We start from the raw sequence: 22,538 nt of genomic DNA on the forward strand, positions 1-22,538 counted from the left end.
GCGAGGGAGAGGGTAAGTGTCTGTTTTGGTTATCTGATTAACACGTCTGTAGTCGATGCAAAGCCGCTGTGACCCACCTGGCTTAGGGACTAGAGTGACAGGAGAACTCCACTCGCTCTGACAGGGCTCAATCATCTTGTGGTCCAACAAGTAGCCAAGCTCCTTCTGGATGAGAGGAACTTTCACTGGGTTCACACGGTAAGGAGGCAGTTTAATTGGCTTTGCGTCTCCAACATTGACATCATGCATCAACACAGTGGTTCTTCCTGGAGTGTCACGGAACACTTGCGGGTACTCCTGCAGTAATGCCGAAAACTCCTGCCTTTCCTCGGGAGGTAGATGAGAAAGCTTAGTCTGGAGATCATTCATGATATCATGATTCTTCCCCAAACTATCACTCAGGCTCATGCTGCATGGGAGAACTTCACTTGCAGACTCGGGTGGAACAGTTACAGTGCAGACTGGGTTATTTTCGTTCTGCCTGTGATATAACTTTAGCATGTTGATATGACAAAGTTGCTTGTTCTTTCTACGATCTGGTGTGGCGATGACATAGTTGACATCACTGAGTTTCTTCTCCACGAAATAAGGACCACTAAACTTGGCTTGAAGAGGTTGCCCATGCACCGGTAGCAGAATCAAAACCTGATCTCCTGGCTGAAAGTGGCGTAACCTGGACTTCTTATCATACCAAGTCTTCATCTTCTCCTGAGCAGCTCCTAAATTCTCTCTCGCCAGCTGTAAAGCAGTGGACAGCCGTTCTTTGAACTTCATCACATACTCCAGCAGGTTGACGTCATCTTCCTCCGACAGCCAGAATTCCTTGAGTAGCTTAAGGGGTCCTCTTACTTCATGGCCAAACAGTAGTTTAAAGGGTGAGAAGCCCAGTGATTCATTTGGAGATTCTCTTGCAGCAAATACAACGAACGGAAGACCTTTATCCCAGTCTTTCTGATGTTCCAAACAGTATTTCTTGAGCATCGATTTGAGTGTTTGATGATATCTCTCCAACGCTCCTTGGGTCTGGGGATGATAAGCTGAAGACGTGGTCTGAGTGATGGCCAACTCTTTCAGAGACTGCTTGAAAACATTTGACATGAAATTACTTCCCGGGTCTGACTGTACCTCCTTGGACAGACCAAAGTTTGTGAAGAACCCTAGCATTTCCTTAACCACGTTCTTTGCTGAGATATTTCTAAGTGGAATGGCTTCAGGATAACGAGTAGCCATATCAATCAGGGTCAACACATAAGGAAATCCTGAAGAAGTCTTAGGAAGTGGGCCCACAATATCCACCAACACACGGGTGAAAGGCACCTCAAAAGGAGGAATGGAAACTAGAGGTGCAACCTTTTCGGTCTGATTACACTTCCCCACAACTTGACAGGTGTGACAAGACTTACAATACCAGGAAACATCTCTGAAGATACCTGGCCAGTAGAAGTGTTTCAAAATGCGTGCCACAGTCTTCCTCACTCCAAGGTGTCCTGCCAAACTGGAATCATGAGCCACTGTAATGATATCCTGCCTACAAACACGAGGGATGACAACTTGATGTACAACCTCCCATTCACAGTCGGCTGATGCTGTTGGGGGTCTCCACTTTCTCATAAGTACTCCTGACTTTATATAATAACAAGTAGAAGCACCAGCTGACTCTTCCTCACTGCAAGCAGAGTTAGCTAGACCTTTCAACTCAGGGTCAGCAACCTGCAACTCAACCAACTCTTGACAAGACAAATTATCAACACTACGGGGTACTGCCTCATCTGGTGAGTGGTCCAAATTAGCAAGAAAAGTGTCAGCTAGGATAATATCATCATCATCATTATCCTCTAAGTCACCAGTAACTTTACACTTAGCCCTAGTGACAGCACACACAGAGAACACATCAGCGATATCACAATCCTGGGTCGCAGCCACTGGTTCACTAGACAACTGAGGAGCTGGACACACTTGACTTCCACCAATATCATTTCCAAGTAAGAAAGTTACACCTGACATTGGGAGTGTCTCAACCAACCCAACCATAACGGAACCATTAACAAAACCAGACTCTAAATTCACTCTGCACAGAGGGACAGAGAAGTAATTATTCCCTACACCTTGTAAGATTACAGTTTCATCAGAGGAATTAACATTAGAGCCTAGAACACTGGTCAGCATAAGGGATTGGCAAGCACCTGTATCACGATATATTTTAACTGATTTCCTGTCATTACTGTCCAGAGGACTGACAAACCCATCAGAGAGGAAATTAGCAAATGCACTCTTGTGAGTGTCACCCACGTTACTGCTCAAAAGAGGAGCTTCATCATGAGAATTTAATTTACCCTTCAAAGCAGGTTCAGTTAACTCTGTTAAAGAATTCTGGGAACTCTCAAGGGTGGACACTAGACCAATTGACTGAATATTTAAAGACTCCTTTTTGTTCACATCACGCTGTCTCCTGAAACATTCCTCCGTAGTATGACCAAGCTTACTACAATAAGTACATTTACTTTCCCGAAACCTAGAGGTGAAGCTGGTATTTACTTCCTGAGAAACATCATCTTTATTCTCTTTCCGGTTACCTGTACTCTGAGTAGAGGCAACGTACTTACTCTCAGCTTTCCTTTTTTCTTTAGAATATCTCTTGTGAGTGAGAACATATTCATCAGCTAAAACTGCAGCATCAGACAAATTATCTATTCTTTTCTCATCAAGATACAGGCTTACATCTTTATTAATACACCTTTTGAAGTCCTCCAGCAAAATCATCTGCTTAAATTTATCAAAATCAGAATCCACATTCTTAGAATTTAACCACTGCTCCAACAGATCTTCTTTAATTTTTGCATACTCAACATGGGATTGCTTATCTTGCTTATAAGTTGTCCTAAATTTTACTCTATAGGCTTCAGGAACAAGCTCATAGGCCTTAAGAATCAAGCTCTTAACTACATCATAATTATCAGATTGATCCTGAGGCAAAGATGCATAAGTTACTTGAGCTTTACTGGTGAGAACACTCTGTAGGAGTACTGGCCAATACTTTTTGTGCCAATGAAAACCTGTAGCTACCCTCTCAAACAACTGAAAATACTTTGTTAAATCAGATTCATTAAAAGGAGGGACAAGTTTAACATTTTTAGCCACATCAAAATCATCAGAGCTAGATGATCCAGTTCCACCTTGTTTCATGCGATACTCATGGTCTGCCTGAATCCTAGCAAGTTCAATTTGTGCCTGAGCCTGTGCCTGTGCTTTCTGAATATGAGCATGAGACTCAGCCTCCTTAGCCTCAGACTCCTTAGCACGAGCCTGAAACTCAGCCTCCTTAGCACGAACCTCCTGCAGGGCTAGCTGTAACTTAGCTATTTCAATCTGTGTTTGCTCATTTGGAGGAGTTACATTAAACAAGCTTTTATTAATCATGTCAACAATTTGATCTTTAGAATGATGAGAGTGAACAGTAATTCCCAATTGTTAAGCAACAAGCTTAAGTTCATTCTTTGTTCTGTTTTCTACAGCACACATTGTTTGCACTTTTGACAAAAAATCTTTGGCTTCATCAAGAGTAGTAATAGTAGACATCATGAATAAATCACAGTCACAAAATATCAAGCAATATCCTTATGATAATATCCTGAATATCCTGATAAGAGGTTGCCAAATTTATGTTACGGAACAGAGAGAGATAATGAACACTTCAAGTGAGAATACTAAAATCACTACTGTCCCGCAAAGTTCCAGGTTCAAAACAAAAGAGTTAGGTAAAATTACAAGTTAAGGTTTAATGCTCAAAATAACAACTAAACATTCAGGACTCATAAGGATAATGTAATGGCAAAAACAGGTTAAATATATGGTTAACTGCAATAGCCTCTATTAACACGAAATTAGCAAGAGTAAATTTATTTAAGTCAGCCCTGATAAAATGAGAAAACCGGATAATGCTCAGTTAATGCAAGATATATTATTACAGATACAAAATATTATTAACATTGGCTGACACCAAAAACTCCACATGAATCACAAAAACCTCACCAGGCCCACGAATTAACACCTTATGCCATACAGTACAAGAAAAAAAAAATGCAACAACACTTATACTCAAATTACACAGCAGCTAGATGGTTGGAGACCTCCCGAGGACTCACAAAAATAATAATAACTGTACAGGGGAGGACAGAGATGTGAACAAAATGAGGAGTAGATCTAAGTGACAATTAATGCAGAGACTGAGCTCATTATATAGGGGGCCGGCAGAGCTTGATACAACTTGTAAGAAGGACGCGCAAATGAAGCCATAGGGGACAAAGAGTTGACAATCCTGCTCTGAACAGAAAGAACGACTTGCTCTAAGGGGGAGAAGGGGGGAGTGAGGCAGAACACGGAAGTCTGATCACTATGGAAGCCATGAGGCGAATCGTGATCAAACATGCAGCACACTGTACGTTAGAATTATACAAAGGATGATGAAATCATAGGCTATGTAACAATACTCATGGCTCTAAACCCACCTCTGGTGTTGGTTTTGGAGTGGTGTTTCCCAGTTTTAGCCGTGGAGGTAGTCTTCCTTTGGCTGTCTCAATTTTAACTGCAGAGTTGTCAGGTATCGTTTTAGCCCTGAAGTTGGTGTTTGTTCACCATGACAATTATTTTACTATTTTCAGCGACTCTCAAGGGACGCTTTTGGCCCTGGACTCTTTTAACTCTTCCCATCCTGCAGTTTTAGCTACTTTGGAGTGGCTGTTCCTCATACGTCATCGGGTGAAGAGATTGGATTTCTGCTGGGTTCCCGCACATGCATAAAGGGGCAGATGATGTCTACTGTCTCTCCTCGATGCTTGGTGGAGCCTCTAGCAATTTTGCTGATGTTTTTAGTTTTCTTCAGGAGGTAGACCTCCTTCCACGTCTATAAGTAATTGATATTTTATTAACCAGTCTTTTATTATTCACAGTGTTTTATTTCTACTAACAGATATTAACTTTATTTTGAATATGCACTTTCTATTTGCTGCGTCTTTTAGCTTGTTGTCCAGCGGCATATGACCCTGGCAGTTTCGCTGCCAGTTTTTAATACAATCAATCAATCATTTTCCAAATAAATATGTTATACAAGACTCTGTTGCAATATTTTTGCCGTAAGGAACTTGTTGACAGGACAGACATAATATCATTTGACCCAAACCTTGATGTCAATCACATACCATTAAATAATATCTACCAAGGGGCACCAGTGCATAGGTTACTTCAAATAAACAGTATAGAAAGCAAGAAATGGTAAATGATGTGGGGTACAGTTGTAGAACTTTTTATGATAAAAATGTGCCAGAGCTGAAGAAAGGGTTCAACATGAACGACCCATTGTGGCATACGACATCCTTTTTGCATCCCTGTTAACTCCTAAACAATACCACCAGGGACAACATGCCAACATTGTGGCCTTTTGTGGAAAATATACCACGCAAATATAAAAGTACGTAACATACAAATTTTAGGCAATGAATGGAGACATCTTGATAGTACTCCAATACCACCAGAAATGATGGGAGAACATTACGGGGTTGTTGAGTACTATTGTAAGCTTGGAGAAATTAAGATTGTATGGACTTGATGGTAGGTTACCAAAAGGAGTGAAAAGTTATTATGTCAACAGCAGAGCGAAAGAGTGGGAAATACTGTGCTTAATTAGTTTCCGGTGAGAGTGGGGTTGCAGCAGGGATGTGTGATGTCGCCTTGGTTATTTAATATTTATATGGATGGTGTTGTTAGGGAGTTGAATGCAAGAATGTTAGGTGGAGGTCTGAGTCCGTTGAATGTTGATGGTAGAGAGTGGAATCTGAAGCAGCTGCTGTTTGCGGATGATACTGCTCTGGTGGCTGATTCAGAGGAGAGATTGAGACAGTTGGTAAAGGAGTTTGGAAGGGTGTGTGAAAGGAGGAAATTGAAAGTTAATGAGAATAAGAGTAAAGTGATGAAGTGTACGAGGTTGGTAGATGGTAGGAGGATGAATGTAGTTTTGAATGATGAGTTGCTTGAGGAGGTAGAGTGTTTTAAGTATTTAGGGTCATATGTTGCTGTGGATGGAAGAATAGATGCAGTGAAGTTTAGAATGAATGAAATAGGAAAGGTGCTGGGAGGAATGACAAAAGTGTTTAGATGTCGTTCGTGTAGAATCGATGTAAAAGAGAAGGCTGTATGAGGGTGTTGTACTACCGACTGCATTAGATGGTGCTGAAACATGGCATATGGGTGTAGCAGAGAGGAAAAGTTTGAATGTAATGGAGATGAGGTGTCTGAGGAGTGTCTGTGGAGTGATGGTATGGATCGAGTGAGAAATGATGAAGTGCGAAGGAGAACTGGAATCGTTCAGGAGATGGCTGATTTACATGAGCAGAGGGTGTTGCGATGGTTTGGGTATATGGAGAGAATGGATAATGAGTGATTGGTAAAAAAGATAATTAGATCTGATGTGAGAGGTGCAAGGCTGAGAGGAAGACCATGAATAGGATGGACGGACAGCGTGAAGAGAGCATTGGATGCGAGAAGGATGTCTGTTGAGCAAGGAAGAGTGGCTGTGCATGACAGAAATAAATGGAGAGAAATTGTGAATGAATAAATGATGATGCAGCCCTGAGGGGATATTCTCCCGCATTTTGTCTGATCAGCTGATCATGTCAGGTGCGGGTAAGGGGATGGGTCTATTATGATGTGGCAGGGGTAAACCAGCTCTGCTGTCGGGACCTGCTATGGATGTCACTGATTGCACTGTGCAGTTGACCCTCCCGTGGTGTTGTGCGGTGAGGATCTGTCCTTTCTCCCCTGTGGGGCTAAGATGCAAATAAATGTGTTTGAGTGGGTGAGTCAACTGCAAGTGTGTCGTCCTGTCTCGGCTACCTCCCTTTCCTTGGGGGGGAAGCAGCCTAGATATATAGAGAGATAGCATCTGATAAAAACCGACACAAGAAATAAACTTAATATGCAGTCAGTTCAGGCACTGACCCTCGCCTCAGAGGCTGTAAGGGATCAAGAATGTTGTTATATGTTTAAGCCATCACAGGCAATGGTAGCCAGAATTTATTGGAATGTACATCACCTGTATAATGCCTGTTGCTACTGTCATGCATAGTATGTTATCTTACTATTTCTCTACATAGCACTGTTACTTTTGTATTTATGTTTCTGGAGATACTACTTGTATTGTTGTCTACTTAATGTTACCTGTAAATATACTTAGCATGTAGGAAAATACTGTAAATATTATTTACCGAATGTCTGTTTCTCGGCAGTACTTCTTAACATTCTTTAGGATATTCAGTAAGGGAAACTATCGTATACGTGTACAATAAATTAGTCTAGGGCAAACACGTTTTCTTTAAAAAAATGTTTGAAGAAAACGGTGAAGTGAGAAAACGTATGACCTGGTGATGGCAACACTACCCAGCTCCTACGTGGTGAGGAAAACGCAGCAAATCTGGACTTGGCAACTGTGTTGCGGCTCAGTGCAGTGCTGCGTATACCGTCATACGTAGTCAGTTATGGTCACGAAGTGAGGGGTGGTGTGACTTCCCGTCCTTCATTTTATGCTCCCACCTTCCCACAAACTTAGTCTTTAGTTCTCTTCGTTGTCACTCCTGCTTTTGACCACCACCCTTTCCATCTTTCATGAGACTGCCCTATAGATTCTATTACATGTTGAAATTTCATGAGCAGAAATGACTACCCATTTTACCTGGTCTGAAATTGCCATATCTCCATCTTGGATACTGAGTTGTAGAAATATATAAATACAGAATTATGATACTAGTCAGAAGTGCCTTGGAAATACTATGGAGCCGTAGTATTGTCTTGCCTCCATTGGACTACGTGAGATAAGCTGCGAAAGGACGAAAATCTGGGCAGGGGGAAAGAGTATAATCGTTCTCGAATAATTTCAAGTTTTCACAAAATTCAATGGATAGTTTTCTTTATGGCCTTATTACTCCACTGTTTGCGCACAGCATTCACGGTTTTGTATTTACGGCTTTATTTTCCCGCCTGAATTTCATCCCGAATAAAGATTTAAATATGTATATAAGAATACACTTTTAGAAGTTTATATTGATTTGTTGACATGGTTTGGACAATACCTTTAACAAACGATTTCATTTTATGCGACATTTCCCCCTCAGTATTCTTGATTTGGGATGCAAAACAAGCATTACGAGAGTGTCTGCATTGTAATCCAGATCCCGTTGAACGACAGGCTGTGCGTTTCATATTCTATTGTACGGCCAAGCCTCAGCTATAGTATATAGTGGTTTCCTTTCACGTAATGCATGATATACACATTAACATACACGTGTATATTGATAATTGGTGGTGTTTACCTGAATACTATTCTTTCCAGTATGCAGTAAAGGAAAATATAACAAGGCCGTGGCAGTTGCCAGATGTCACTTGCTGAGGGACAGGTACTGGGAATCGGATCACCACTTCTTTTGACGTTTGTACTAGCGATGGGAATTCCGGCTCTTTCAAGGAAGCCGGCTCATTTGGTTCAGTTCCGACTCTTTCGGCTCCCAAATGGCTCCTCATTTAGTACCACATTGGCTTTATCAAATTTGCACAAATTTAGTAATGCTGCACCTTATGTTAGAAAAAATGGATGGTCACAAAAATGTGAGTTCCACAAATATATTATTCTATTCAAACATCTTGAAACATTCCCAATGCCAATAAGGTTATGCATATTCAGGATTTACAATTGGCGAAATCAGATAACCCTTACACATTCGGTACATTTCAACTCAAAGGCCACATGGAAGACTTTTTCTCTTGTAATGCAAGAGAGCTCAAAAATGTATAGTTGCGGACATATCAAACATAAACACCCCGTCCACCACCGAGATGGTGTAATGCTCTTCGCATCTGGTAAGGTTTTGTTTGGTCGGTAGGACGAACCGAACGCGGTGATCATTGCTGCTATGCGCAGTTATTGGTTGTATATAAACAATGTCCCACCTGGCAATATACTAAATATAGCATGATTTGTGTATATGATAATAAGATAATTTTACATGAAACATATTCGTATATTATTCACATGAAGCACACAGGTTCGTAAATGTGACTTTCGACAAACGTCACGAATCATACAACATTTACAGACTGCCATCATATAAGCCATTATAACATTATCTGCATTCCCGCACCTATCAGAATAGTCAAAAAATTACCGTGACCCCCCTCCTCCCTGACCGTGAACCTGAAACTGGTAGACCTCATTAACTGACGCAGTATCATAAGAGGTGGCGCCACAGGAGGCAGGGTGGGGCGCCTGGGAGACGGGAGGAGAGAGGTGGGTGAGGAAGGGGCAATAGTGGGAGGGAGGGGGGCTCTACAGGAGACGAGTGATGGGGTAGCGGAGAGTAGAATGTGGCAGGAAGCTAGGATGAGATGAATAAATGATACGCTGGTGACATGGTGCCGAAACAGCTGTAGTTTAACGTTGATTAAGGAATTTGATAGTCAGGCCGTTAAAATGTTATGCAGACTTTGGCACGTTATGGAGTCTACTCCCCACGGGGTGGCACATTACACAAACCCTGCATTATTAGTGTACTGTGACGACTGTCATCGCATGGTGATATATGGAAAGCCCCTACAATGTTTGGTGTCACACCTATTCTCATTGCGATTGGGAGCTATTCTTGCTGCGTTTAACGTAGTAACATCATGGATGACGACTCTTATATCGAAAGCAGAGGAAGGGGAGGGAAGAAGATTCTCTTGCCACAATAAATAATATCTATCAGTGGTGATTCGTGCTTATGGTTCTCGTTAATATCTGTATGGCACCGATGTAAACAAGGACGTGATTTACTAGGGTGGATGGACTCGGTCCCAGAGTATAGGTGGCGATACTGAGGTGGGCTAATAAGGTGAGTAAAGAGAGATGCCTAATCAGTTGTATTACATGATCTTTATGTCTGATTACTGTTAACCCTATAATGATACAGTAAATCGTGGTATGAAGGACGAATAACTCTGAAGCAATCTGATTCACAACCTCAGATACAAGTTCACTGTCCGTCCCTCCCTCTCCCCGACAGCTACGTGCACTCAGACATGGCTACTGATGGGAAGGAGAGATGGCCGTAATGACTGCTGCACCATGAACAGCGAATCACATGTTTATACATCATCGACAGTGGTTCACCTGTCATCTTTAATGGATTGCAATATACATTGTTACTCACCCAGTGCAACAGCTCCATGTTCGGACGCTTCTTTGATGTGTAGCTCAGTAGTTGTTCTGCGTGAACCGGGCAGTGGTTCTCGTATTTATCCTGTCAGTTTAATACAATGTGAACGTTACTCGATTGTTAAGCATAACAAAACTCATTGCAGATAAACTGTGTGTTTGTATTTAATAAAAGCGATTTCTGTAACTATTGGCATAGTTGATGTAATGTGCACGTGCTCAGACTGGATAACTGCAAACAAAAGAGGCTTGTTCCACCATTATTGTCTCGAGGATTTGTGAAGGAATGCTTGGGGCATAAGACAGTTTCTCAAAATGAACCTAAATATAACAAATAGCCACGGGCAATGCGTAAAATCGAGCCAAACACGGCATGCAGAAAACGGTAATATAAACCTGGGTCAAGTAAATCCACATTTATTTTACATTGGTGTCATACAGATATCAGTGAGTACCATCGGGACTATCATTACTGTCAGGCTGTTTCATATCTATTGGTGATAAAGGAAAAATCTACATAGGCCTATACCTACTCTGTCTGCGATATCAGCCGTCATCCATGATGATACTATGTAATAGCCTACAAGAGTAATTCCCAGTCACCATGACACAGTTGTAACATCTGACAAACTGTAGGGACGTGTCAAATAATTGCATATTAACAGACAGCCACCATACTCATAATACAGGGGTATTGAGCCACCCAGCGGAAAGTGTATCGTGAATTGTTAAAACCAGGTCGGTAAATTATAGCACGTGCCAACGTCAACATAACGTTCCATGGTCTGACTGAAATATTCCATATTCTCCATGAAACAATGATTTGGCCCATTTGTCACCTTGCAATCTATCCCACCCACTGTTGCTCCCGTCGTCTACCAAAGTACACTGCTCCCTACCCCATTATCCCTCTCCTCTTGCCCCCAGTTTAGCCACTATTGCCCCCTTCCTCACGCACCTCACTCCTCCTGTCTCCCAGGTCCCCCACCCTCCACCCTGACCCCTCCTTTAGTGCCAGCTCCTGTATGTAGTGAACTTGCTTCGATTTCAGAGGTTTACCAATGTCAGGTTCACTGTAGGGAGGATGGGCGTCACGATAATTCTGTTCTTTAATGGCTGTGGGGAAGGTGGTAACTATGAATTATATGATGCCTTGCTAACTGTTGCATGGCTCATGACTCGAAACTAACCACTCTTGATATCCGTGTCATAATTTTTAAAAACTTACCATGGCATACTGTTATCAGTACGGTATATTTTCTGGCGGAACATTGCATATATATTATATTACCACCAACAACTGTGCACAGCAGTAATGATCACAGCGTTCGGTTGGTCCTAGCGACCGACCAATTATCAGTGTTACCAGATGCAGAGAGCATTACACCACCTTGCTGGTGGACGGGGTGTTTCTGTTTGATATGTCCGCAACAGTACATCTTCCATTTGTAGTGTAAACAACGAATAAAACCTTCATTATCATATAAAAAACAAAAAATAAATATTAGCTAAATCTGGCAACCAAGAAAATAAAGAAAAAAGTAAACGGCTCCCAAACGGGAGCCGGCTCCCATCGTTCACTTAAAAGAGCCGGTCCTATGAGCCGGATTGTGCACGAACGACACATCACTAGTTTGTACAGTACTAGCTTAAGCTGGTGGGTTAGGCGACACTAGGAGTGACTGATCCAGCATAAAGCACAGTGATTTTTTCATATAGGCTTCTGCTGAATGTAATACATATATATATTGAACAAATAACTAACAGTTGACACACATTTGTGCTGCGTGAATTACCATTTTATGGCTACATATATTTAATAAGCAGCTTTCAACAGTGAGTGCCTCTGCTGCTGAGTTGACACTCTTCAGATACCACACATATTTCCCCATTTTCCCATGTATGTCATTATTACTGGTATATGATATCTTGCTTCCCAATAACTACTTTTGACAAACCATTCCACTTCAAAGTACTGAGGCAGCAATTTATGTAAATGGAAGTGAGGAGCACCACACAAAACATCCATAAGTTCTTGTTGTTGTTGTTGCTAGGGCAGCTACTACCCTCCTTTCCTCAAAGGTGCTAAGTGGGATTGTTTTCAAAGATGGCTGCGCTCAGAGGGGCTGTTGAGTATGGGCCTTTCGGGAAAAGATGACATGCAAAGGTGCCTTTGCCACAAATGGTGCCTTCTCATGCACCGAGAATCCATCCTCAATGTCCTTTGCCCATTTTTTGTGAATTAAGATTTCACTTTTCGTCCTGAGGTTTCCAGTTTCCTGTTACAACCATGATTTGGTTAGGTTAGGTTGGGTTGGAGTTGGTTTGGTTAAGTTAGATTAGACTGGGTTAGGTTAGGTTGGGTTAGGTTAGGGTGCACATAGCCAAGTAATAATTTCACTGTCAAGTGCAGATAACCTCTTTCTGTGTTCACGTTTGAATGCAAATATCAGCTCAATGATATTCTCTTCACAGTCCGGTGCAAGTAATATGTTGGTACTGTATTTTCTTGACGTTGTCTTGAATGTTGTGGAAATGCCCACAGCCTCTATGTATTGATAATTTTGTTCATATCATAGGCTAACTTGATCATTCATTTAAGTTGGCTTCACGTTGGAGAGGAATGAGAGAGATTTCTTGCCTGGTGAAATGAATGGAAGAGTAAGGAATGTGAAGATGGATGGAGTCGTTGTTGTATGGGAGTGTGCCTACAGAAGTGCATGAAAATGGCAGTGCTTTAGTGGATGTTTGTGCAGGGAGGGGATTGGTGATAGCCAATACCCTCTTTAGGTACAAAATGATACACAGAGATAGGATGGTAAGGGTGGTGAACTGAATGAACGAAGGAAGTGATTGATTATGTGTGTATGGATCAGAGAATGAGAAAGTATGTAACTAATGCATGAGCATACATTGGTTGGGGGAATGGACTTTTGGACCACCACCTGGTGGTGGTGGTGAAAGTGAAGGTTCAAGTACAATAGAGGAGGACAAGCAGGGAAGGACAGGAGAAAGTACTCCATACAAGGAAGGTGGAAAAATTGCAAGAGGATTAAAAAAAAAAAAAAAAAAAAGGCAGATTACAAGAGAGAAGTGGAGAAGCGATTGGGTAAATATGATTTGGAGCAGATAGGGGATGTGAAAGGTGTGTGGAATATATTCACAGAAGAAATTTGTGCAGCATGTGAGGTGGTGTGTGGGGTGGAGAGAAGAAGAGGGTGGAATGTAGAGGTGAGATGAGCTGTGGTGCAAAAGAAAGCATATACTGAGTGGATGGGAATCAGAGGCATGGAGGAAGTTGAGAGACAGAAGAGAGAGTTATATGTAAAGAAGAACAGAGGTGAAAAGATTTGGAAGAGGGTGGATGAGGAATTTCGAAGGAATTTAAGTGTAAAGTGGAGGGAATGTAAGAAATGTTCTAGAAGGAGGTAGAGTTTGACAGGGTGATAAAGAAGTTAGCAGGGGAGTGAAAGATAAAATGGTACATTCATATTGGAGAAGTGAGAAAAAGAGCAGATGGAGAAACACTTTAAGGAACTGTTAAACATAGAGAATGAAAGTAAAGCAAGTATAAGTGACTCGGAGAAGGAGGGAGGTGAGAAGGGAGGAAAAAATTAGTAGGATGGTAGTATTGGAAGCAATGAAGAAAGTCAAAGTGGGAAAAGCCCCAGGAATTGATGAAATGTGTGGTGAAATGATGAAGCATGAGAGAGTAGTAGAATGGATATGGAAGACGTGCAGATTGGCCAGGGAGGAAGGTAGAGTCCCGGACGATTGAAAGTCAGATATTATTATCTACTTGTACAATGGAAAAGGGGGGAAAAGAGGTGTGTGATAATCCTAGGGCCATTTGTCTTAGTAACAGGGAAATTACCGGTATACGGTAGAATACTCGTGTTTATTGACAGGGCATGGGAAATAATAGAGGAATTGGTTGGAGAAGAACAGGGAGGTTTTAAGAAGGGAAGAGGTAGGGTAGATCAGATATTCATCCTTAGGTCTTTAGTGGAAAAGTTTCTAGAGAAGGAAAAGAAGTTGTATGCAGCCTTCATGGATTTGGAGAAAGCATATGACAGTGGATAAACAAGGAATGTGGAAAACATTAATGGAGTACGTGTAAATGGTAAGTTGTTGAATGCCTTGAAGAGTATGTATTTGGGTGCTAAAGCTGCTGTGTATGTGGAAAGCGAAGTGAGTGAATTTTTCTATCCAAATGTTGGATTGAAACAGGAATGTGTCATGTTCCCATGGTTGTTCAGTCTGTACATGGATGGGGTTATAAAACAGGAACAAGGTAGGGCAGCAGATGATGGAATGGCTCGAATGAGAGTTGGCAGTATTTGGAAACTTCTGTACTGTTGTTTGCAGATGATACTGTATTGTTAAATGAAGACGAAGGGGAAATGCAAGGCTTGGTGAATGAGTATGGGAGAGTGTCTACGAAACGAAATCTAAAGGTGAATGATGGGAAGAGCAAAGTTATGATCTTCAAAAGATGTGAAGTCACTGAATGTGTCACTGAATGTACACTGAGATTGGATTACGATGAAAAGGAAAATATGAGTGGATTTAAGTACTTGGGTAGTGTGATGAGTAAAGATGGAAGTTTGGAGGATGAATTGCTTGAAAGGGTACAACAAGGAAGAAAGGTTGTTGGTACTTTGAAAGCAGTGATAAGAAATAGGGAGGTGAGCATGGAAGTATGAAAATCACTGCATGATCGTATATTGATACCATCTCTAAGCTTGGATCTTGCTGGAAGGACACAAGTCAAGAGTGAGAGCAGTGGAAATGAGTTATTTGAGAGGAGCACGTGGAGTTACGTGGAAAGACATCCTGACAAATAAGGATGTGAATGAGCATTGTGGTGTGGATGTGGACGTGTTAGGAAGCGTTAGCAGAAATAAATATGGAGAGGGTGAAGAGCGAGAGACTAACAAGGAGTGTATGTGAGTGAGGTGGATGGAGGGAGAGGAAAAGGGATAGGGAGGCTGAGGATGAGATGGAGGGATGGAGTGGAGAAGTATATGAGAGTGGGGAGTATGAACTGGGGGGAGGGCAGTGAAGTGGCGGGGGACAGGGTGACAGGGAGGTGATTTGTTTGTGGCCACCCCTTATCGGATAGAGGTGTCTGGCAAAAGATAGACAGATAGATCATAGGCTAACATGAATATCCATTTAAGCTGCCGTCACACTGGAGAAAAAAGTGGCTGACAATGCTGTTTTCTGGCCAGTGTGATGCCACTTTTTTTTTTTTTTTTTTTTCCAAATCAGTGTATATTGCTATCAGATCAAGTTAACTGTTTCCGGGTAGACAAAATACCATATGCTATCATTTCATGAGGACAACTCGCCATGGGGGGACAACACACCGTGGCTTAGTTGTTGTCAGTTTTACCCACAATTGCCACGCATGTCACAACGCCCAACAGACAATTCATCACTGGGTAACAACTCACCACCTGACACCGTTAATTCTTATGCATCATCATCATCACCACCTTCATCATCATCCTGCTTCCCCCCCCCCCCCTTCCCTGGCCGATGGGCTGAGGTAGTGGAGTAAATTAGCAAGGAAAAGTCGCTTAATATCGGTATCTGTATCGTGCTGCATTGATGATGGCCAGGTTTCAGCTGATGTTTTCCAGCCTGCTATACAAAAGTCCCTCAACTCCCTCCCTATCTCCCCAAAAAGGAATGATGGAGTGCTGCAGAAGAGCGACTTCAGCCTACATTCCACTGGCTTCACATTTCTGAGAGACCTGCGGCTACTGCTACTACTGCCACCACCAGTTGATTACTTCCCAACTCTGTAGAAGGTGTTGGTGGAAAAATATCAGATATTTAAAAGAATTATTGTAAAAATGTAAGACTCAGACTCAGTTTTGTCACTGACTACTTGTGGCTGAATTTCCTGCTTAACAGTGATGACTGCCTGATGACTGCATGGAAAGGTTCCAAGCTCGTAGGCACACTTCACTCTCATGGCAATACTTCCCGGGGTCAGTGGTAGCAAGTTTTTGTGCTTAGCTAAAATATTACTATGCATTAACTGAAACAACTTTGAGACACTAACCTCTCATGGCTAAAGGTTTAAAGCACTGAGAAATACTCATTTATGCATTCAAGAGAACATTACAGCGGAAAATAAGTCTAGACTGCATCTGAAAGTTACTTATGAACAGCTTTGGATTAGTATAAGTAAACAGTAGCTCTTATGAAATCTATAAATTTTCTACCATTGACACAGTAGGTACTACCATAAGACAGTAATGTGGCTACAGGCTTGGTAACTAATCGTGCAATCACCACCCTCAGGCAGGAAACCCAGGCATAAGTAAGTACAGATCAAGCTGAGACACTGGATTCTAACAGATGTATTAAACACCTCAGATTTATTTTTCCTAACAATGCTGGAAACTGTTATGAAGTAATTATAGTTGGTTCATTTCCACCCGACAAAGATCTGTACCCCCTTTTAGCTCAGTTGATGGCCCAGTATAATCAGATTGGAGGAAAAATCTGACTAGTAACCAAGAAGACTCATTCCTGCCTCAGAATCATGGCTTTGTGAATTTCATGCAACCACAACTCTGAGTAGTTAGGTTGTTGAGGTGGCCCAGTTCAGTCAGACAAAAACAATCTGACTATACCTGGTTTGGGCACCAGGTTTAGCTGCCAGCCCTTAAAAAAAAACATCAGCTATACCTTAACGCAATGCATGATGTAATCTGATGAAATTTGATTAGCTTCTTTATTATTAGATATAAATATTTACCGGTACTATTTATTGGGACCCACACGATCTTCACCTGCATAAATACTTGGTCGTCATTCTGCCACACCCAAGCAGTAAAAATGTTTTATACTGTCAGACCACCCTGCTCTGGATGTCATTCTATGCAGTGTGATCTTAAGAGTCTCTGTAAATCAGTCACTGCTTATTCTCTGGATGAATCTGTTTTCCAGACTCTTCCCCCCCCGTGGGCAGCCACCTTGTCGTGGTGGGGGGGCTTGGATGCCCCTGTGATCCCACAAGCCTGCCCGTGGATGTAACGACATCTGGCAGGGTCTCCCATGTGGGTAGGGTTGTGGGTGAGGGGTCTGACTAAGTGCTGCCCGAAACGTAGGTTACCCGTATGGGTCATCAGTGCCGCCCTCCAGAGGGATCGCCTCGGTGCCGTCCTGAGTTGGTTGGTTGGGTGTCAGGGCTGAAGAGTGTTGGGGAAGGGTCATTGCACTGGTGGGAGCAAACTTTCATATCACAAGGTGTCCTTTCTGGGACACCCTCTGGGGACGAGGTACCCTGCTCCCATCAGACCGCGCTTAATCCCCTCACTCCCTGGTGGGCGGTTTCCCTTGGCTCCTAGTGCCAATTTATGTTCACCAACGTATATATGGATACACTGAACACTTCATTAACCACTCGTGTAGTTGGTGACCAGCTACACAAGTCTGTATCAACTGGTCACTCACTGGCCAACGACCCTGTACCCTCCGGGTCATCTGCCAAAACTGAGAAGCACGATGTCCTTTCTATGGAGCTGTTACCTGGTGTTTTTGTGAATCACTCTTATACAAAATACATAGTCCTCAAAATGGATAATGGTACTTCCTTCCGGAACCTAAACTGTTTTCAGATTCACAGTGGTCTAGTTACAGCATGTGGATTTACCCCCAAGGTCTCTTTGCAGGGTGATAGTTCTTTGTTGCTAGAAGCCAGGAATGATGAGGAGAGTTCACATATCCAGTCCCTAATTATGGTTGCTGGTTATCCTGTATCTGCCCCTCATCACTTGGTCCTAAATCAGTCCCGAGGGGTTGTGTATTCTTGTGACTTGATCTCATATTCTGATTCTTCTCTCTTAGAGGGGCTGGCTCCTCAGGGAGTTGTAGCAGTACAAAGAATAATGAAGAAAATTGATGGGATTTTAACCCCCATGCCCACTCCTGTCTTGACTTTTGATTGTCTTACTTTGCCAGAGGTCATCACTGCTGCATGATGGAAGCTTAAGGTTAAACCTTATGTTCCCCGACCCAAAAGGTGCTATTATTGTCAAAGGTTTGGTCATGTTCACCGTTCTTGCAGGCGGGAAGCATCTGGCCTTCTTGAGGTTTGTGGAAATTGTGGTGGAATTTCTCATGGTATGGATGATTGTTCTCAACCTTCTAAATGTTTGAACTGTGGAGGAGCAAATGCAGGCTTGCGAGGTATACAAGTATGAATATGAGATTATTTCTGTCCGAACGAAGGAGAAAATTTCCTTTTCTGAGAAAGGGCAGTGTAAGGGAGCAGTTCATTCGCCCTGGGGTTACCTTTGCTGCTGTGTTGTCTCCCCCTAAAGCTACCCGGCAGGTGCCCCTGCCATCACACAATGCCCCATCAAATTCTCGGGGTTCTACTTCCAGGCCTTCTCAGCCGGGGGGTTCCACCGAGGGAGTGCAGCCTGGAAGCGGCTGTGCTTCCTCTGGGGAGGTGCCTCGTATCTCTGAGGATGTCCCCTCTGCAGTGGTTCTTCCAGCATCTGGGAGTGCCTCCCCCATCCCAGTTCCTCCGGTTCCTCCTGTGACAAACACCTGTGTCTATGCAACACCTTGCTTTGACACATCCAAAACTCCTGATGTCCTTCCTGTGCAAGGTAAACGTCACCGTGGCTCCTCGGAGTGCTCAGAGAGCAAAGCACTGCTACCAAAGATCTATGCAGTGGAGCCCACTCCTCCTCCTCAGGACGCTTAGGGTCAGGGCGAGTGCAGGCTGGGGATGACATCTCGCTGACGACCCAGCCACCACCAGATAGTGGTGGTCCTCAAGTCATTGCTGTGCCTGCTCAGCTGCATGAGGCCTTGCCCTCTCAGGATTCCAGTACTGTGGGATGTGCTACTGATCATGCTTCTTCTCCTGGTGGCACTGCTTGCTCTATTCCGGCTAGGGCAGTTTGTGGTCCACCTGCCAAACCATCTTTTGCCCTGCCACAGAAGAAGACCATTGTCCGGCCCTCTTCTTTTTCCTCCAGGTTATCTTCAGCTGGGCAGCACACTGTACACAATAACGGTGCCAGGCAGTCCCTTTCTAAGGGCAGTTCTAAGCAGCAATCTAAATCTGATTGCTTATCGGGGGCAAGGTTATCTCGCCCCTCGACCTGATTCTTCCTTCGCTGTGGGTACTATGGCATTCTCAGCCAGTATATTACAATGGAATTGTTGAGGGCTGCGTGGTAATTGGGAAGAGCTGCGGACCCTCCTGGCTTATTCCGCTTTGTGCGTATGTCTCCAGGAAACTCTTTTAGGGCTTGCCACTCCTCATGCACCACCTGGGTATGATGCTTTTTACTCAGCTCCAACTCAGGATCCTGTTGAAGGTGGTGCTGTTTTGGTGAGGGTTGACATCCCTCATCGGCCAGTCCACCTCCAGTGTGTCGCTGAGCGGTTGTATGCCCACCACTGGTATATAGTTTGTTCCATTTATTTACCACCTAACACAGCTGTCAGTAGGATAGAACTTCAGAACCTGCTTGGTCAGTCACCTATGCCCTTTCTTCTCTTGGGGGACTTTAATGGTCGCCACCCTTTGTGGGGTGACTGTCTTAATAACCAATGTGAGAGTTTGTTGGCATCCTTAATGGAGGATGAGGATCTTGCCCTCTTCAATACTGGGGTGTTTACCCATTTTCACCCCTAAATGGGTTTATTTACTGCAATCTACCTCTCCATCTGCTCTCCTGTCTCCTGGACTTTACCTGGGAGGTTATGGAGGATCTCCATGGAAGTGATCACTTTCTCATCCTCCTTATTGCAGCAGTATCTAGTCCCTGTTCCCGTCTACCGAGGAGGAGATTGGACAAGGCAGACTAGTCCCTTTCTCTGATTTCTGTTGATGTCTCCGTTGAAACTTTCCACATATTGATGAGGCTGTTTACCTCCATTCTGCATTCTGCTGCCCTTCATGCTGTTCCTAAAATTTCTGACACATATCACTATCGACCTGTCCCATGGTGGAATGAGGATTGCAGTGTTGCTGTACATGAGAAGAAGTTAGCTTTCTCCTGTTATCGTAGATATAGGACAGAGCATTATCTTGTTGAGTTCAAAAGGACGCGGGTAAAGGTTTGTCGGGTACTGAAACAAGCTAGGCAGGACTCTTGAATGTCTTATGTGTCATCTGTAAACTCAAAGATGCCAGTGTCCCAGGTGTGGAAGAGGGTGCGAAAGATTTCGGGAAAATTTACCGAAGGTAGGTCCCCCGTGCTGATGTCTAATGGTGAGCCTGTTGGTGACCCTGCAGCTGTGGCTGATATTATTGCGTCTACCTTTGTGGCAATCAGTCAGAGAGGTACTAGCTCACCAATATTTGCCAGACAACGGGAGATAGAAGAGGCAAGGGTACTGGACTTCCGTTCAGGGAATGTGGAGTCCTACAACCTCCCTTTCTCTTGTCATGAACTCCAATCTGCCCTTTCCCTCTGCCGTGACACCTCACCAGGGCTGGATGATATTCCCTACCAGTGCTTCGACACCTGGATGATGATGTACTGTCCTTTCTCCTCAGCCTTTATAACTGAATCTGGAGGGAATCCTCTCTTCCCACCTCTTGGCGTGAGGCCATTGTCCTGCCATTCCAGAAGCCGGGGAAGGCAGGTTACAGTCCCACGGAGTATCAGCCAATTGCCTTTATTTCCTGCATGTGCAAATTATTTGAGAAAATGGTCAACACGTGCCTAATGTATTTCCTAGAAAGGAATGAATGTCTTTCTCAGTGTCAGGCTGGTTTTTGAAAATGTCGTTCAGCAACAGATGCACTTGTCCAACTTGAGGCTGCAGCATGTGATGCTTTTGCTAGACAGCAGCATCTAGTGTGCATTTTCTTTAATCTAGAAAAGGCATATGGCACTACATGGCGGTTAGATATCTTCCAACAACTCCATTCTTTTGGTTTACGTGGCAGGCTACCCCTCTTTATATTAAATTTTCTGCGTGACCATTCATTCAGAGTTAGGGTTGGTGCCACCCTGTTTCCTTTGTACCCTCAGGAGGAAGGGGTGCCTCAGGGAAGTGTCTTCAGTGTGACCCTTTTTGCAATAGCATTGAATGGTTTAGTGTCCTCTATTCCAGAAGGGGTGTCAGTCTCACTGTATGTTGATGATTTGGCTCTATGGTATGCTGCTTCCCGAATGTCCGTGGCTAAACGTCGCATGCAGCTCGCTCTGGACAGGGTCTCTCGGTGGTCCACAGTGCACGGCTTCCGTTTCTCCCCAACAAAGGTGGTGACCTTGCATTTCTGCCACTTGAGAGGAGTTCACCCCGACCCAGATCTCCAGGTATACGGCCACAGGGTGTGATGTGTTGATGAAACAAAGTTTCTTGGACTTGTCTTCGACAGGAGACTGACGTGAGTACCTCATATCCGTTCATTACAACTCTCCTGCCTCCGTGCCCTGTCTCTCTTAAGGACCCTGTCTCACTTGTCTTGGGATGCTGACAGAACCATCCTGCTCCGACTTTACAGTGCCTAAGACAGGAGCAAATTGGACTATGGGTGTGTGTTGTACTCCTCTGCTACTGAGGCACGGCTGCAGCACTAAAATCTGTCCATCATGCTGAGATTTGCCTGTCAACTGGGGCTTTCCGGTCCTCGCCGATTGAAAGCCTGTTGGTTGATGCGAATGAACCACCGCTGGATCTCCGCCGGCAGTCCTTAATGGTGCAGTGTTGGCACCACCTTCATCGTCTTCCAGCCTCACTGAGTTGTCAGGCTGTCTCTGAGGTCGCTCTTCTCCACTCTCGCTATCCACACCCGTTTGGGTACAGAGTGAGGGCTTCCATGGAGGAGTTGGGTGTCCAGTCCTCTCCTGTTTGCCCTGTGCATGTCCCCCGAGTGGTCCCCTGGCTTCTTCCAGAGGTACAGCCATGTGATTATTTCCCCGAGAGGAAGGCCTCTCTTTCCTCACAGGCTGGTTTGTCTTATTTTTTAGAACATGCCTCTGCTCACAATGACTCGATCCTTGAATATACTGATGGCTCTAAATCCCGTGTGGGGACAGGCTTTGGTTTCATCTTTCATGATTTTTGCCGTGGTGGGAGTCTCCCTCCTTCTGCATCTGTTTTTGCTGCTTAACTTAGTGCCATTTTAGTTGTGGTTGAATTGATTTTTAGCTTTCCTCCATCTTCTTTTACCATTTTTAGTGACTCAGCCAGTGTCCTACAAGCTTTGTCTCGTGGCTTCCCATCACATCCCCTGGTCTTGTCTGTCTTGGAGTGGCTGTTCTTATTATGTAGGCGAGGATACTCTGTATAACTGTGTTGGGTC

Source organism: Coenobita brevimanus, chromosome 20 (genome assembly GCF_032717465.1).
Source record: "Coenobita brevimanus isolate Jiangsu-jjx chromosome 20, ASM3271746v2, whole genome shotgun sequence".
NCBI classification, from domain to species: domain Eukaryota; kingdom Metazoa; phylum Arthropoda; class Malacostraca; order Decapoda; family Coenobitidae; genus Coenobita; species Coenobita brevimanus.